This window comes from Gorilla gorilla, chromosome X (assembly GCF_029281585.2).
Source record: "Gorilla gorilla gorilla isolate KB3781 chromosome X, NHGRI_mGorGor1-v2.1_pri, whole genome shotgun sequence".
In the NCBI taxonomy this organism is placed as follows: domain Eukaryota; kingdom Metazoa; phylum Chordata; class Mammalia; order Primates; family Hominidae; genus Gorilla; species Gorilla gorilla.
The window spans coordinates 138,871,420-138,890,078 of NC_073247.2; positions in this window are offsets into that span (position 1 = coordinate 138,871,420).

Consider the following 18,659-nt stretch of genomic DNA (forward strand, 5'->3'; position numbering starts at 1 on the left):
CAGTGGCTCACGCCTGTAATCCCAGCACTTTGGGAGGCCGAGACGGGTGGATCACAAGGTCAGGAGATCGAGACCATCCTGGCTAAGACGGTGAAACCCCGTCTCTACTAAAAATACAAAAAATTAGCCGAGCATGGTGGTGGGTGCCTGTAGACCCAGCTACTTGGGAGGCTGAGGCAGGAGAATAGCATGAACCCAGGAGGCAGAGCTTGCAGTGAGCCGAGATTGCGCCACTGCACTCCAGCCTGGGCAACAGAGCAAGACTCCGTCTCAAAAAAAAAAAGTTATTTTACTCTCTATGGTTTCAGTTACCTAAAGTAACTGAATTTTTAGTTATATCAAAAACATTAAAGGTAAATATTTAAAAATATTAATGATAAAATTCCAGAAATAAAGAATTTGTAAGTTTACTTTATGTACCTAGCATGACGAAATCTCATGCCTTCCTGCTCTATTCCATCTGCGATGTAAACATGCTGTCTACACTATCTGCCTATTAATCACTTAATAGCTATCTTGGTTATCAGATTTACTGTTGAAGTATTGTGGCCCTTGTGTTTAAATAACCTTGATTTTACTTAATAATGGCCCCAAAGTGCTAGACCAGTGATACTGGAAATTTGGATATACCTAAGAGAAGCTGTAAAGTGTTTCCTTTAAGTAAAAAGGTGAAAGTTCTCAACTTAAGAAAAAAAAACTTATGCACTGAGGTTGCTGAGATCTGTAAGAACGAATTTTCTATTTATGAAATTGTTAACAATATAGTGCTGTAATTATTCTATTTTACTGTTAGTTATTTCTGTCAATCTCTTATTGTGACTAATTTATTCACTACATCTTATCATATATATGTATGTATAGAAAAACAACCATATGTATAGGGTTCAGTACTATCCATGGTTTTAGGCATCTACTGGGGATCTTTGAATTCTCCCCCACGGATACAGGAGGGCTACTGTAGTATGTCAAATATAAAAGTATCAAACACATTAATTAAGGTAGATAGCCTCAGATTGGATAAAAGCAATCTAAAGCAAGACTCGACGTATGTTTTTGAAAGATAATCCCTTTAAATATAGAAGTACAGATAGACTGAAAGTGAAATAGTGTGAAAATGTATATAATGCAAATGAAAAATACCAGAAAACTTTAACAGCTATATTAATACCAGATAAAGCAGACTTCAAAACAAGGAGTATTACTAGAAATAAACAGATGAATTCTTAGTGATAAAAGGGTTAGTTTAATAGAAGGACATGAACAACTTAAATGTGTTTTCAGCTATCAAACAGCTTCAAAATACATGGAACATATACTAATCAAACTAAAGAAAAAAATAGAAAATTTTATCATCATGGTTGCAGATTTTATCACCTTTCTCTCAGTAATTGATAGAACAGATAGACATAAACATAGCAAGTGTATAAAAGATCTGAATAAGACTGATAAGCAATTTGGCTTAATTGCCATTTGTAGAAGATAATATTCAAAAACAACACAATGTATGTTTCTTTCAAGAACACACAGAGGAGACTTCAGGTTCCAAAATGGTAAAATAAATTTTTCTTTCCAAGATGGCAGATAGGAGGTAGTGTTAACATGTTTCTCCCACTTAGACAGAACAGCATGTGGAGATTCACACTGTAAACTTTTGTTCCAAGAACCACCACAAGAACATACCAGGAAAACCAAAAGAATTAACAGATCCTTTGAAGGAAGCAGCATGCCATTGCAAACTCTGTGAGACAGGCGAAAAACTGTGAGTTCCCAGAGTGTGAAACAGGGAGAACCTGCCTCCCAAAACACATCCCTACTGGAGAATCCAAAAATCCAGATTACAGGAGAAGGCTTTAACCTTTTCTAGAGCTGTAACAAATTTCGGTAGTGGCATGAAATATAAAAGTCAAAGCAGCAGTGGGAAGAGCCTTGAAGGCATGCCTAGTCTCCACCTCAAGCCCAGGGAAGCCACCCCTGACTGTATCTCACAGGGACCCTTGGGGAAACAATCAGTGAAATTTGGTGGGGGGTCACAGGAGGAAAGAAGCTCCCAGCTTAATTTTCTATAAAATTTTAAGTACACACAGGCCTCCTTGAACAGAATCTGGGGTATGGTGAATAGGAAGTGCAGCAGATAGGAGTGCAGAGGTGATGCACCTAGTTTGCCAGCAGACAGGGATGGGAGTGGCCGGAAAACCTTGCTTGCTTTCTCAGGGGGAAAGCTTATGGCCTGGTGCAGATCCAAGTTCTATGCACAGGCTGCCTGGATATATACTAGGCACTGTTAGTGATGGCAGCTGCTACTCTAGATGGCCTACTGGTGACATTACACTGGCTGCAGCAGGGTGGGTGTGACCAAGGTTACATGCTTCATGGAGCAGGCAGCAGCCCTGCCATCCCGGGTGGGGCTGCAGCCTCTCAAGTTGTGGCTGCAGATCAGAGCTTTCCTGTGCTCTTGGCGGGGCAAGGAGCTATCAGGAGCTCTGCCCCACCAGGCTCAGCTTCAGCCATCCAAACTGTGGCTGTAGACCCAGGCCTCCAGCTCCACAGAGAAGGAAGAAGCCCCACTTCCCTGGGTGGAACTGCAGACACAGGCATTCCTTCACTCTGGTGGGTCCAGGAAGGTCCCCCCTACCCTTGCAGGCTCAGAAGTGCCTGATCCCGCTGCCTGGCTTCTCCCTGCTGTCGGAGCCCACTCTGATCTCAGAGCCAAGTCAGGACTGAGCCCAGAAACCATGAACGGCAGCAGGAGGCAGACAAATTCCTGGGTGTAAGTGGGCAGGACCCCAGTGAGGCCCCACCTTCAGGCTAGGGAGGGCCTGAAGGCTGGGGCCCAGGCAGCAAGTCCCATGAACCCAACTGGGAACTCATGGTGCCTTTCCTGGGCCTGCCCATGGCTGTTTATGGACCAATTTGTGTGCACTTCCCCCTCCCTGAGGCCCATAAAAGCCCTGGGTTCAGCCAGGGCTGAGCAGACAATGGGATGATCAGCTGCAGAGAGGAACTATGCTCTCTGCTGAGAGATTCAGAGACCTGCAGAGATGATGGGACTACTAGCTGTAGAGAGGAGCAACCCACTCTATGGCCTCCTCTCTGCTAGGACCTGGGAAGATGTCAGGATGACCAGCTGCAGAGAGAAGTTACCCTCTCCAGGCCCTCCTCTCTGTTGAGAGCTGATCAATTGATGGGATGACCTGACCTGCAGAGAGGAGCTACGCAGTGCCGGTCTCCTCTGAGCTGTTCTAACACTCAACAAAGCTCCTCTTTTCCTTGCTTACCCTCCACATGTCTGCATACCTCATTCTTCCTGGACTCAGGACAAGAACTCAGACAAAGGTCCCACCAGCCACAGAGGTTTCTGGCCAGAAAATCAACACCCCAAAGATCTCGTCACATTTTCAGCGGCTCATCCAGGATTTGCAGATGGGGGAGTAAAAGCAGATCTGCTTTCTGTCCTTTTATTCAGAGTCTCTAAATTCCATAATAGTCAAAACAAAAGAAAAAAAACAAGCCTCTGTCAGCCAACAAAAAGTGACTAGTGCATCTGCCAGACTTAAGACATGGAGGAGAAGCTTGCTGGGGAGGACACTGGCAATTTCCCATTACCATTGTAGAGATGTAAAAATTCTCAAAAAATACTAGCTAACCGAATCCAACAGCATACCAAAAAGATAATATGTTATGATTAGGTGAGTTTCATACCAGAGATGCAGGGATGGTTTAACATTCACCAGCAATGTGATACATCACATAAACAGAATTAGAAACAAAAAAATGGGGTCATCTCAATAGACAAATAAACAATATTTGATAAAATTCATCATTCCTTTGTGATAAAAACCTTCAACAAAATTGGCATAGAAAGGACATACCTCAAAGTAATAAATGTCACCTATGGCAAACCCACTACCAACATCATAATGAGTGGGGAAAAGTTAAAAGCGTTCCTCATGAAAACTGGAACAAGACAAGGATGTCCACTTTTACCACTTTCATTCAACATAGTACTGGAAGTCCCAGACAGAGCAAGTTGACAAGAGAAAAGAATAAAGGGCACCCAAATTGGAAAACAAGGAGTCAAACTATCTCTGTTCAGAATTGATATAATCGTATACCTAGACCACCCTAAAGACTCTATTAAAAGAACAACAACAACAAAAAGAAAACCCTAAAACCTCAGCAAAAAAGCTCCCACATCTAATACACAAATTCAGTAACATTTCAGGATACCAAAACAATGTACACAAATAAGTAGCACTGCTATACACCAACAACAACCAAGCTGAGAATCAAATTAAGAACTCAATACATTTTACAATGGCTGCAAAAAATAAAAATAAAATACTTAGAAACATACTTAACCAAGCACATGAAAGATCTCTACAAGTAATACTACGAAACACTGCTGAAATAAATCATTGATGATGCAATCAAATGAAAACACATCCCCTGCTCATGGATGAGTAGAATGAATATTGTGAAAATAACAATACTACCGAAAGCAATCTACAGATTCAATGTAATTCCTATCAAAATACCATCATCATTCTTAAAAAACAATTCTAAAATTCATATGGAACTGAAAAAGAGCCCACATTGCCAAAGCAATACTAAGCAAAAAGGACAAATCTGGAGACATCACATTACCTGACTTTAAACTATACTACAAGGCTATAGTTACCAAAACAGCATGGTACTGGTATAAAAATAGGCACATAGACAAATGGAACAGAATAGACAACACAGAAATAAAGCTAAATACTTACAGCCAACTGATCTTTGACAAAACCTACAAAAACATCAATTGGGGAAAGGACACCCTATTCAATAAATGGTGCTAAGAAAACTGGCAAGGCACATGTAGAAGAATGAAAATGGATCCCCATCTCTCACCTTATACAAAAATCAACTCAAGACGGATCAATGACTTAAATCTAACACCTGAAACCTTAAAAATTCTAGGAGTTAACATTGGAAAACCTCTTCTAGACATTGGTTTAGACTAAGAATTCGTGACCAAGAACCCAAAGGCAAATGCAACAAAACAAAAAATAAATAAATGGGACCCAATTAAACTAAAAAGCTTTTGCACAGCAAAATAAATAATCAGCAGAGTAAACAGATAACCCACAACATGGGAGAAAATATTCACAAACTAGGCAGCCAACAAAGGATTAATATCTAGCACCTACAGGGAACTCAAGCAAATCAGCAAGAAAAAAAGAAATAATCCTATCAAAAAGTGGGCAAAGGACATTGACATGGTTTCATTGTGTCTACACCAAAATCTCATCTTGAAAAGTAATCCCCATAATAATCCTCACATGCCTAGGGAGAGACATGGTAGGAGGTCATTGAATCATAGGGGCAGTTTCCCCCACACTGTTCTCGTGATAGCAAATGAGTTATCATGAGATCTGACGGTTTTATATGGTATTCTTCCCCTTTTGCTCTCACTCTTCTCTCTTCTGCCACCATGTGAAGAAGGTCCTTGCTTCCCCTTCATGTTCTGCCATGATTGTAAGTTTCCTGAAGCCTCCCCAGCCATGTAGAACTGTGAGTCAATTAAAACTCCTTCCTCTATAACTTACTCAGTCTTGAGTATCTATTTATCATAGTGTGGAAAATAACTAATACAGACATGAATAGACAATTCTCAAAAGAAGATATACAAATGGCCAACAAACATATGAAAAAATGCTCACTATCACTAATTATTAGGGAAATGCAAATTAAAACCCCAGTGAGATAACATCTTACTTCTGCAAAAATGTCCATAATTCAAAAATTAAAAAAATATGTTTTTTGGCTGCATAAATGTCTTCTTTTGAGAAATGTCTGTTCATATCCTTCGCCCACTTTTTGATGGGGTTGTTTGTTTTTTTCTTGTAAATTTGTTTGAGTTCATTGTAGATTCTGGATATTAGCCCTTTGTCAGATGAGTAGGTTGTGAAAATTTTCTCCCATTTTGTAGGTTGCCTGTTCACTCTGATGGTAGTTTCCTTTGCTGTGCAGAAGCTCCTTAGTTTAATTAGATCCCATTTGTCAATTTTGGCTTTTGTTGCCATTGCTTTTGGTGTTTTAGACATGAAGTCCTTGCCCATGCCTATGTCCTGAATGGTATTGCCTAGGTTTTCTTCTAGGGTTTTTATGGTTTTAGGTCTAACATTTAAGTCTTTAGTCCATCTTGAATTAATTCATCACTGGCCATCAGAGAAATGCAAATCAAAACCACAATGAGATACCATCTCACACTAGTTAGAATGGCGATCATTAAAAAGTCAGGAAATAGCAGGTGCTGGAGAGGATGTGGAGAAATAGGAACACTTTTACACTGTTGGTGGGACTGTAAACTAGTTCAACCATTGTGTATATCAGTGTGGCGATTCCTCAGGGATCTAGAACTAGAAATACCATTTGACCCAGCCATCCCATTACTGGGTTTATACCCAAAGGATTATAAATCGTGCTGCTATAAAGACACATGCACACATGTTTATTGCGGCACTATTCACAATAGCAAAGACTTGGAACCAACCCAAATGTCCAACAACGATAGACTGGATTAAGAAAATGTGGCACATATACACCATGGAATACTATGCAGCCATAAAAAATGATGAGTTCATGTCCTTTGTAGGGACATGGATGAAGCTGGAAACCATCATTCTCAGCAAACTATCGCAAGGACAAAAAACCAAACACCACATGTTCTCACTCATAGGTGGGAATTGAACAGTGAGAGCACATGGACACAGGAAGGGGAACATCACACACTGGGGACTGTTGTGGGGTGGGGGGAGGGGGAAGGGATAGCATTTGGGGATATACCTAATGCTAAATGTCAAGATAATGGGTGCAGCACACCAACATGGCACATGTATACATGTGTAACAAACCTGCACATTGTGCACATGTACCCTAAAACTTAAAGTATAACAATAATAAAATAAAATAAAAATACAAAATATTATTGTGGATGTGGTGAAAAGAACTATTATACTGCTGGTGGGCATGTAAACTAGTGAACCACTATGGAAAACAGTATGGAGATTACTTTTTTTTTTTTTTTTTTGAGACGGAGTCTCGCTCTTTCGCCCGCCCAGGCCAGAGTGCAGTGGCGCAATCTCGGCTCACTGCAAGCTCCGCCCCCCAGGTTCACGCCATTCTCCTGCCTCAGCATCCCAAGTAGCTGGGACTACAGGCGCCTGCCACCACGCCCGGCTAATTTTTTGTATTTTTAGTAGAGACGGTTAACCAGGATAGTCTCGATCTCCTGACCTCGTGATCCGCCCGCCTCAGCCTCCCAAAGTGCTGGGATTACAGGCATGAGCCACCGCGGCTGGCCTGGAGATTTCTTAAAAAACTAAATGTAGAACTACTATTTGATACAGCAATTCCACTACTGGCTATTTACCCAAAGAAAAATAAGTCATTATATGAAAAAGTCATATATACACATGTTTATAGAAGCAGAATTAACCATTGCAAAACTATTAAACCAACCTAAATGCCCATCAACAAATGAGTGGACAAAGCAAATGTGGTATATATACAACTTGGAATACTACTCATCCATAAAATGGAACAAGTAATTGCCTTTGCAACAACTTGGATGGAGTTGCTGGCCATTATTCTAAGTGAAGTAACTCAGGAATGGAAAACCAAATATTGTATATTCCCACTTATAAGTTGGAGCTAAGCTATGAGCACACAAAAGCATAAGAATAATATAATGGACTTTGGAGGGGGGTGAGATAAAAGACTAAACATTGGGTACAATTGTATACTGCTCAGGTGATGGGTGCACCAAAATCTCAGAAATTACCGCTAAACAACATATCCATGTAATAAAAGGTACAGGTGGTTACCTGTACCCCTAAAACTATCAAAATTAAAATAAAGAAAAACAAAACAAAATGATGAAATAGAAGCAAGTTGAATTTACTGCTTACCTTCCCCCAGAAAAGAAAAAACAAATATGCAGTGTAGGGATTATGACCAAATGCAACCCAGAACTCAAATATGAAGATGAAATAGTTCCCGGGGCCAGAGAAAAGCTAAAAAGCTTCAAATGGAGGGGAAGAAAATTGAACTTACACTCTGCAATATTCATCCCCACATTCTGCTCAACACCAAGCACATGAAAATTTTTTCCCCAACTCACTATTTCTACAGTAGAAAAAGTGAGATTGACATGGACAATGAGCTTCCTCACAATCATGGGTTCCCTCTCAGGAGACATGTCTCTACCTTAACCCAAAGGAAGCCTTGCAAGTACACAAAAAGATAAATATCCCTGAGGACTGGCAGAGACAAAGAACTACCATCCTCAGTCCTGGAAAGTATTATCTGTAACTCAGCCAAAGAAGATGCCAAATCAGAGTGGCTGCTCAACAGCACCATGCTGTAGAAATTTTATCCCTCAGGGCCCCTGGGCATGAACTCCTACCCAGCCTTCTCACACTGCTGGAATATTCCCTTTGGGCTCTCTCTCATTTGGGAAGGGCAGTGCTCCATTCATTTACTACAGGTTAGGTGAACCTGGGCTTAAGTCACCACCTACAGCTGCAAAGTAGGCAGTGATCTCAGTGATCTAGTGATAAAGAACCTCTAAGAAAATGTATACAATAAAATAGAAAATAAACCAGACAGGAAAATTAGAACAAATAACTTATCTTTCAATGCTAAGATATAGAAGCACACCCACAAGAAACAACAGAAAACAGAGAAATATTTTTCCGAATTGGCAAAGCAAGGAACCAGTAACTAATCCTAACAAGACAGTGATATGTGAGCTCCCTCAACAATAATTCAAAATAGTAATTTTACAGAAATTTAGCGATCTTCAAGATAACACAGAAAAGCAATTCATTTACTGCTGAATTCTACCAATCATTTAAAGAAGAACTAATACCAATTCTACTCAAATTCTTTAAAAAATTCAAGAGGAGAGACTACTTGCAAATTCACTATACAAGGCAAGAATTGCCATGATACCAAAACCAGACAAGGACCTAACAAGAAAGAAAACTACAGGTTAATATAATCAATAAAAATAGATGCAAAAATTCTCAAAAAAATTACTAGCCAGCCTAACTCAACAACACACTAAAAAGATCATTCACCATAATCAGTGGAATTCATCCTGGGGACACAAGGATGGTTGAACATACACAAATTGACAAGTATGAAACATCAGATTAACAGAACCAAGAACATAAACTATATTATTACTTCAATAGATGCTGAAATAGTATCAAACAAAATTCAACATCCTCTTTTGATAAAAATGCTAATCAGACTGGGTAAGAAAAAAGCATACCTGAAAATAATAAGAGCTATATATGACAAACCCACAGCTAATATCATATGGGACAGAGAAAAATTAAAGTCCTGTCATTGAAGATCTGAAACAAGACAAGGATACCCACTTTCACCACTTTTATTCAGTATGGTACTACAAGTCCTGGCTAGAGCAATTACGCAAGAGAAATAAATAAAGGCTGCCTATCCAAATTGGAAAGGAAGCAGTCAAATGAGCAGTGTTTACAGATTACATAATCTTATAATTATAAAAACCTAAAGATTCCATCAGAAAAACTGTTTGAAATGATAAACAAATTCAGTAAAGTTTCAGGATACAAAATCAACATACAAAAATCAGTAGGATATATTTATGCCAACAGCAAACAATCTGAAAAAAAAATGAAGAAAGCAATCCCAGTTACAGTAGTTACAAAGAATATAAAATACCTAGTAATAAATTTAACCAAATAACTGAAAAATCGATACAAGGAAAACTATAAAACATTGATGAAAGAAATCCAAGAGGATACAAAAAAGAAAAGATATTTCATGTTCATGAATGAAAAAAATTAATATTGTTAAAACGGCAATTTAACAATTTGCAGATTCAATGCAATCCCTATCAAAATACCAATGACATTCCTTATAGAAAAAGAAAACAAATCCTAAAATTTGTATAAAAACACAAAATACCCAAAATAGCCAAAGCAATCCTGAGCAAAAAGGACAAAGCTGGAGGAAGCACACTACCTGAATTCAAGATTTACTACAAAGCTATAGTAACCAACTAGTACTTGCATAAAAACAGGCACATAGACCAATGGAACAAAATGGAGAACCTACATATAAATCCACAGTGAACTAATTTTCAACAAATGCACCAGGAACATACAGTAGGAAAGGGATGTTGTCTTCAGTAAATAGTGCTAGGAAAACTGCATACACAAAAATCAAGTCAAAATATAATAAAGACTTAAATCTAAGGCTTGAACCTATGATACTACTACAAAAAAACATTGGGGAAATGCTTTGGGACATTGGTCTAGGCAAAATTTTTGTAAGACCTCAAAAGCACAGACAATCAAAGCAGACATGGACAAATGGGACTACATGAAGCTAAAAAGGTTCTGCACATTAAAGAAAACAATCAGCAAAGTGAACAGACAACCTACAGAATGGAAGAAAATATTTGCAAACTACTTACCTAACGAGGGATTAATAATCAGAATGTATAAGAAGCTTAAAAAACTCAATAGCAAAAAAATCCAATTAAAATGAGCAAAATAAATGATCTCTCGACATTTCTCAAAAAAAGACACACAAATGGCCAACAGGTCTATAAAAAATGCTAAACATTGCTAATCATCAGAGAAATGCAAATCAAAACTACAAGGAGATATCATCTCACCCCAATTAAATTGGCTTTTATCCAAAAGACAGGTAAAAATGAATGTTGGTGAGGATGTGGAGATAAGGGAAAGCTAATACACTATTGGTAGGAATGTAAATAGTATTGTTACTGTGCAGAACAGTATGGAGATTTCTCAAAAATCTAAAAATAGAAATTACGTACAATACAGCAATTTCACTACTGGGCATATATTCATGAAAAGAAAATCAATATATTGAAAAGACATCTTCGCTCTCATGTAAAGCACTATTTGCAATAGCCAAAATATAGAAATGACGTAAATACCCATCAAAGGAAGAAAGGATAAAGAAAGCATTGTACATATACACAAATTGTATTCGGCCATTAAAGGAATGAAATCCTAGTATTTGCAGCAAAATGGATGGAACTGAAGTTCATTATGTTAAATGAAATAAGTCAAGCACAGAAAGACAAATATCACACAGTTTTACACATACATGGGTATAAAAGTGGTCATGAAAATAGAGAGTTGATTGGCAGTTACCAGAAGCCAGGGAGGGTAGTGGGTGAGGGGACGAAGACAAGTTGATTAATGGGTACAAATATGCAGTTTCAAGAAAGATTTACTGTTAAAAGAACAGTAGGGTGAATATAGTTTACAAAAGTCTAATGTATATTTCAAAATAGCTAAAAGAGAAGAACTCAAATGGTTCTAGCATAAAGAAAAGGCAAATATTTAAGATGACAGATATCCCAAGTACACTGTTTTGATCTTTACAAATTATGTGAATATTAAATTATCACATGTACCCTATTACTATGTACATGTGTTATGCATCAATAAATAAAAGAAGTAAAAGCACACAGAGCATTCACCAAGAAAGACCATATGCTGGGCTATAAAATAAGTCTTGATAAATTTTGAAAGACTCAAATTTTGATTTTTGTATATGCTGTAAGGAAGGGATCTAGTTTCAATCTTCTGCATATAGCTAGCTAGTTGTCTCAGCACCATTTATTGAATAGGGAGTCCTTTCCCCATTGCCTGTTTGTGTCAACTTTGTCAAAGATCAGATGGTTATAGGTGTGCAGCTTTATTTCTGGGCTCTCTATTCTTTTGCATTGGTTTATGTCTGTTTTTGTACCAGTACTACGCTGTTTTAGTTACTGTAGGCTTGTGATATAGTTTGAGGTCGGATAACATGATGCCTCCACCTTTGTTCTTTTTGCATAGGAATACCTTGGCTATTTGGGCTCTTTTTTGGTTCCATATGAATTTTAAAATAGTTTTTTCTAGCTCTGTGAAGAATGTCATTGATAGTTTGATAGGAATAGCACTGAATCTGTAATTTGCTTTGGGCAGTATGGCCATTTTGACAATACTGATTTTCCAATTCATGAGTATGGAATGTTTTTCCCTTTGTTTGTGTCATCTCTGATTTCTTTCAGCAGTGTTTTGTAATTCTTGTGGTAGAGATCTTTCACCTCCCTGGTTAGTTGTATTCCTAGATATTTTATTGTTGTGGCTATTGTGAATGAGATTGAATGGTTGATTTGGCTCTCAGCTTGGACATTGTTGGTGTACCTGCACATGTATCCCTGAAACTGAAATAAAGGTTAAAATATAATAACATTATTAAATATTTGTAGTAAAAATAGAACTGAAAAAATATTCTCTTGGTAAAGAGCTGATTAGAAATAAGTAACAGTAAAATATCTAGAAAATCCTTGAGTATTTGGAAGGCAAGCAACAGCATTCTCACTAACTTACTGGTCAAAACACATACGTATATGTAAAAGGGAAATTAGAAAAATGTTTAAATAAATTATAATTAAAACACAATGTTTCAATATTTGTATGTGCTTTTAGGGAATTGCTTTTAGGGAATTTGTAGTTTTAAGTACTTTTAGCATTGCTTTCAGGGAATGTGCAGTTTTAAATATTTTTTTAAATTAATCAGATGCTATTCTTCCCCACATAACACTTTTTGATAATAATTAGCATCTGAAAGATAGCAAATATAAATTCATCACATATTATTAAAATACATAATATAAAAGTTTATAAAAGGCCTAGTGGGAAATCAGTGAGGAACAAGTGTATTACATTTTATTTGGAGTAAAACATTAAGCTATGATTATTGAGAATAAATAAACATTTTACTTCCAGACAAAGAAACAAAAGACAAGAAATGTACTTATTAAAACTTAAGCAAAAATATAATTTTGAAAGTTAATACTGAGTTTTAGAAGAGGTAAAGCAAAAAGTGGCTATTCTTTATTATTATTATCATTATTATTATTATACTTTAAGTTCTAGGGTACATGTGCACAACGTGCAGGTTTGTTACATATGTATACATGTGCCATGTTGGTGTGCTGCACCCATTAACTCGTCATTTACATTGGGTATATCTCCTAATGCTATCCCTCCCCACTCCCCCCACCCCACAACAGGCCCCGGTGTGTGATGTTCCCCTTCCTGTGTCCAAGTGTTCTCATAGTTCAATTCCCACCTATGAGTGAGAACATGCGGTGTTTGGTTTTTTGTTCTTGTGATAGTTTACTGAGAATGGTGGTTTCCAGCTTCATCCATGTCCCTACAAAGGAAATGAACTCATCCTTTTTTATGGCTGCATAGTATTCCATGGTATATATGTGACACATTTTCTTAATCCAGTCTATCATTGATGGACATTTGGGTTGGTTCCAAGTCTTTGCTATTGTGACAGAAATACAAACTACCATCAGAGAATACTATAAACACCTCTATGCAAATAAACCAGAAAATCTAGAAGAAATGGATAAATTCCTCGACACATACACCCTCCCAAGAGTAAACCCGGAAGAAGGTGAATCACTGAATAGACCAATAACAGGCTCTGAAATTGAGGCAATAATTAATAGCTTACCAACCAAAAAAAGTCCAGGACCAGATGGATTCACAGCCAAATTCTACCAGAGGTACAAGAAGGAGCTGGTACCATTCTTTCTGAAACTATTCCAATCAATAGAAAAAGAGGGAATCCTCCCTAACTCATTTTATGAGGCCGCCATCATCCTGATACCAAAGCCTGGCAGAGGCACAACAAAAAGAATTTTAGACCAATATCCCTGATGAACCTCAATGTAAAAATCCTCAATAAAATACTGGCAAACTGAATCCAGCAGCACATCAAAAAGCTTATCCACCATGATCAAGTGGGCTTCATCCCTGGGATGCAAGGCTGGTTCAACATACACAAATCAATAAATGTAATCCAGCATATAAACAGAACCAAAGACAAAAACCACATGATTATCTCAATAGATGCAGAAAAGGCCTATGACAAAATTCAACAGCCCTTCATGCTAAAAACTCTCAATAAATTAGGTATTAATGGGATGTATCTCAAAATAATAAGAGCTATCTATGACAAACCCACAGCCAATATCATACTGAATGGGCAAAAACTGGAAGCATTCCCTTTGAAACTGGCACAAGACAGGGATGCCTTCTCTCACCACTCCTGCTTAACAGCGTTGGAAGCTCTGGCCAGGGCAATCAGGCAAACGAAAGAAATAAACGGTATTCAATCAGGAAAAGAGGAAGTCAAATTGTCCCTGTTTGCAGGTGACATGATTGTATATTTAGAAAACCCCATCATCTCAGCCCAAAATCCCCTTAAGCTGATAAGCAAGTTCAGCAAAGTCTTAGGATACAAAATCAATGTGCAAAAATCACAAGCATTCTTATACACAAATAACAGACAAACAGAGAGCCAAATCATGAGTGAACTCCCATTCACAATTGCTTCAAAGAGAATAAAATACCTAGGAATCCAACTTACAAGGGATTTGAAGGACCTCTTCAAGGAGAACTACAAACCACTAATCAATGAAATAAAAGAGGATACAAACAAATGGAAGAACATGCCATGCTCATGGATAGGAAGAATCAATATCGTGAAAATGGCCATACTGCCCAAGGTCATTTACAGATTCAATGCCATCCTCATCAAGCTACCAATGACTTTCTTCACAGAATTGGAAAAACTACTTTAAAGTTCATATGGAACCAAAAAAGAGCCTGCATTGCCAAGACAATCCTAAGCCAAAAGAACAAAGCTGGAGGCATCACACTACCTGACTTCAAACTATACTACAAGGCTACAGTAACCAAAACAGCATGGTCCTGGTACCAAAACAGAGATATAGACCAATGGAACAGAACGGAGCCCTCAGAAATAATACCACACATCTACAACCATCTGATCTTTGAAAAACCTGAGAAAAACAAGAAATGGGGAAAGGATTCCCTATTTAATAAATGGTGCTGGGAAAACTGGCTAGCCATATGTAGAAAGCTGAAACTGGATCCCTTCCTTACACCTTATACAAAAATCAATTCAAGATGGATTAAAGACTTAAATGTTAGACCTAAAACCATAAAAACCCTAGAAGAAAACCGAGGCAATACCATTCAGGACATAGGCATGGGCAAGGACTTCAGGCCTAAAACACCAAAAGCAATGGCAACAAAAGCCAAAATTGAAAAATGGGATCCATAAACTATAGAGCTTCTGCACAGCAAAAGAAACTACCATCAGAGCAAACAGGCGACGTACAGAATGGGAGAAAATTTTTGCAATCTACTCATCTGACAAAGGGCTAATATCCAGAATCTACAATGAACTCAAACAAATTTACAAGAAAAAAACAACCCCATCAACAAGTGGGCAAGGGATATGAACAGACACTTCTCAAAAGAAGACATTTATGCAGCCAAAAGACACATGAAAAAATGCTCATCATCATTGGCCATCAGATAAACGCAAATCAAAACCACAATGAGATACCATCTCACACCAGTTAGAATGGCAATCATTAAAAAGTCAGGAAACAACAGGTGCTGGAGAGGATGTGGAGAAATAGGAACATTTTTACACTGTTGGTGGGACTGTAAACTAGTTCAACCATTGTGGAAGACAGTGTGGCGATTCCTCAGGGATCTAGAACTAGAAATACCATTTGACCCAGCCATCCCATTACTGGGTATATACCGAAAGGATTATAAATCATGCTGCTATAAAGACACATGGACACGTATGTTTATTGTGGCACTATTCACAATAGTTTTAAGTATTTTTAATAGTGCAGAGGAAAGGTTTAAAATCAATTTCTACCTTAGCAAGCTAGAAAAAGCAGAACAAAATACATTTAAAATAATACAAGAAAAAATAGAAAAGAAAAAGGCATAAATCAAAAGAATAAAGGTGATTAAGAAAAACTTTATGTCAAGATATTTGAAAAATTAAATGACATGAACAAACTATTTGAAAAACACAACTTTAAAAACCAGCATAATCAGCCCAGTCCATTTGCATGTGTCTGTAGTACCAGCTACTTGGGAACCCAAGAAAGACGATCACTTGAGCCAAAGAATTTGATTTCTGCCTGGGCAACTCAGCAAGACATCATCTTTTAATGAACAATGAAAAAAAGCTGATATGATGAAAATAGAAAACATTAATGTATTTTTTTAAAGAAATAAAATTTATAGTAAAACATATAGACATATAAGGAAAACTACAGACCTAAATGATTATGCTGATAAATTTAATCAATCACTTATGGAAGAAATAATAATAACTTTACACATACTCTTTCAGAAAATGCAATAGATACACTTTGCTAAACATTTTATGAGGCCAATGTAACCATGATGCCACAACCAGACAAGGACATCACAAGAAAAGCATATTATAGTTCTGTATGTTTTATGAGGCTGGATGGCAAAAAAAAAATGAGTGCCAAAATATTAGCGAATTAAGTACATCAGATATATTTAAAGGATAACATAACATGATCAAGTAGATAATATTCCAGGAATGCAAATTTGTTCAATATTTAAAAAGCAACCAATGCAATTAATAATATTAAAATAAAGAAGAAAGTAATATTTTTGTAGCAGTAGATACACAAAGAACAATTGACAAAATCAATATCCATTCTAGATAACAACTCTCAACAATAAACTATGAATAGCAGGGGATTTCCTGGAAATCAGACAAAAAGCCACAACAATAAAAAAACCCACTTGTATCTGACATTATGCTAAATGGTGACATATTACACACTTCATCCCTAAGACTGGAAAGAAGGCAAGAATGTTTGTTCTCACCATTTCTGTTTAATATTGTACTCAAGCTCTGAAAAAGTGCAAGAAGGCATAAAAATATTTAGGACACATACAGATTGTAAAGGTGAAAGTAAATTTGTCACTTGAAAGTCATTCAGAGATGACTTGCTTATGTACATTGAAGAAAACTAAAGAATCTTAAGGAAAAACACTAATAGGAAAAATGAATGAAGCAAAGTTATATGTTATGTTGATAAAATACAAAAATAGTTGTATTTCTCTTTACTAGTAGCAAATAATTATCAAGAAAATTTAAAATTGTTATCTAAAGGTATAAAAATGCATTAAATATTTTAAAATATATTTTACAAAAGGCATATATCACCTTGTCACTTAAATCCACAGCATATTGCTTAGAGAAGTGAAACAAGACCCACATAAATGGAGAAGTGTACTTTATTCATATGTTGGAATACACAATATTGCTACAATTTGCATTCTCCCCAAAGTATTTCTCCAGATTCCATGCAATTTCAATCAAAACTCCAGTACATGTAATATATCAATTGACAGTATTATTCTAAAACATATGTTGAAATTGGAATTTAAATTATCTATAATAGCCAAATTAACTGTGAAATAGAAGCAATAAGTTAGAGGACACATGCTACCTTATTCAAGGCTTACTATAAAGCTATAGTAATCAAGACAGTGTGGTGTTGGCATAAGAACAGACACAAAGTTCAGTGGAAAAAAATTAAGAGTCTAGCAGTAAACCTACCTATCTATGTGCAAATTATACTGACAAAACTACCAAGGTAAAAAGGAAAACTTGAACAATGATGCTAGGACAACTATATATCTCTATAGAGAAAAGAAAGATAAACTATTATTGATCACAATACATACACATACAAATTCAAAATGGGTTATAGACCTAAAAATAAAATTAAATTTAGACAATTTCTATAAGAAATATTGCATTGGCCATCTTTTCATGAATGAAAACATGGATAAATTTGACTTCATTGGCAGCAGAGACCTGTGCTTTTTAGAAGTTACCAGTTTAACAGAATGAAAACTCAAGCCATTAACTAAAAACATGTGTGCACTACATATATCTGACAAAAATCTTGCCTGGAAAATATATAAACAATTTTTAACACAATAACAAATAAGAAAAGAAATAAATTACAATTATGCAGAATACTTAAACATTCACAAAAGAAGATGTAGAAATGACAATACGTGAAACAATAATCAGCAATTTTAGTCTTCAAGAAAATTCAAATGAAAACAACAATATTACTTCCCATCCACTAGAATGGCTTAAAAGACAAGATCGGACAAGGACGAATGTTGGTGTGAATGTAGAGCTATTGAAAGTCTCATGTTTATCTGGTAGGAGTATAAAATTATACCTCATACTTGACAAAGAGTTTGACAATTTCTTATAAAATTAAACATGCACCTGTTCTGTGACACAGTAATTCCAATCTTGATTATTTATTCAAAAAGAAATAAAAATATATACCCACAACAAGGCTTATACACATATGTCTACACCAGCTTCATTTATAATATCCCCAAAATGAAAATACCCCCACAATCCATCCATTGGTAAGTAGATAAATAAATTATGGTATATTTATGCCACAAAAAAAGACTCAGCAATAAAAATGAGCTGCTGCAATGCACAGTAACATGAATTAATCTCACAGATATTATTTTGAGGGAAAGCGGCCAATCCAAAACACTACACACAGTATATTTATATTTATATAAAAATAATCTAAGTTATGGTCACAAATATTAGATCAGAGATTGCCTCAGGTGGCGATAGAATTGTGAAAATAATTT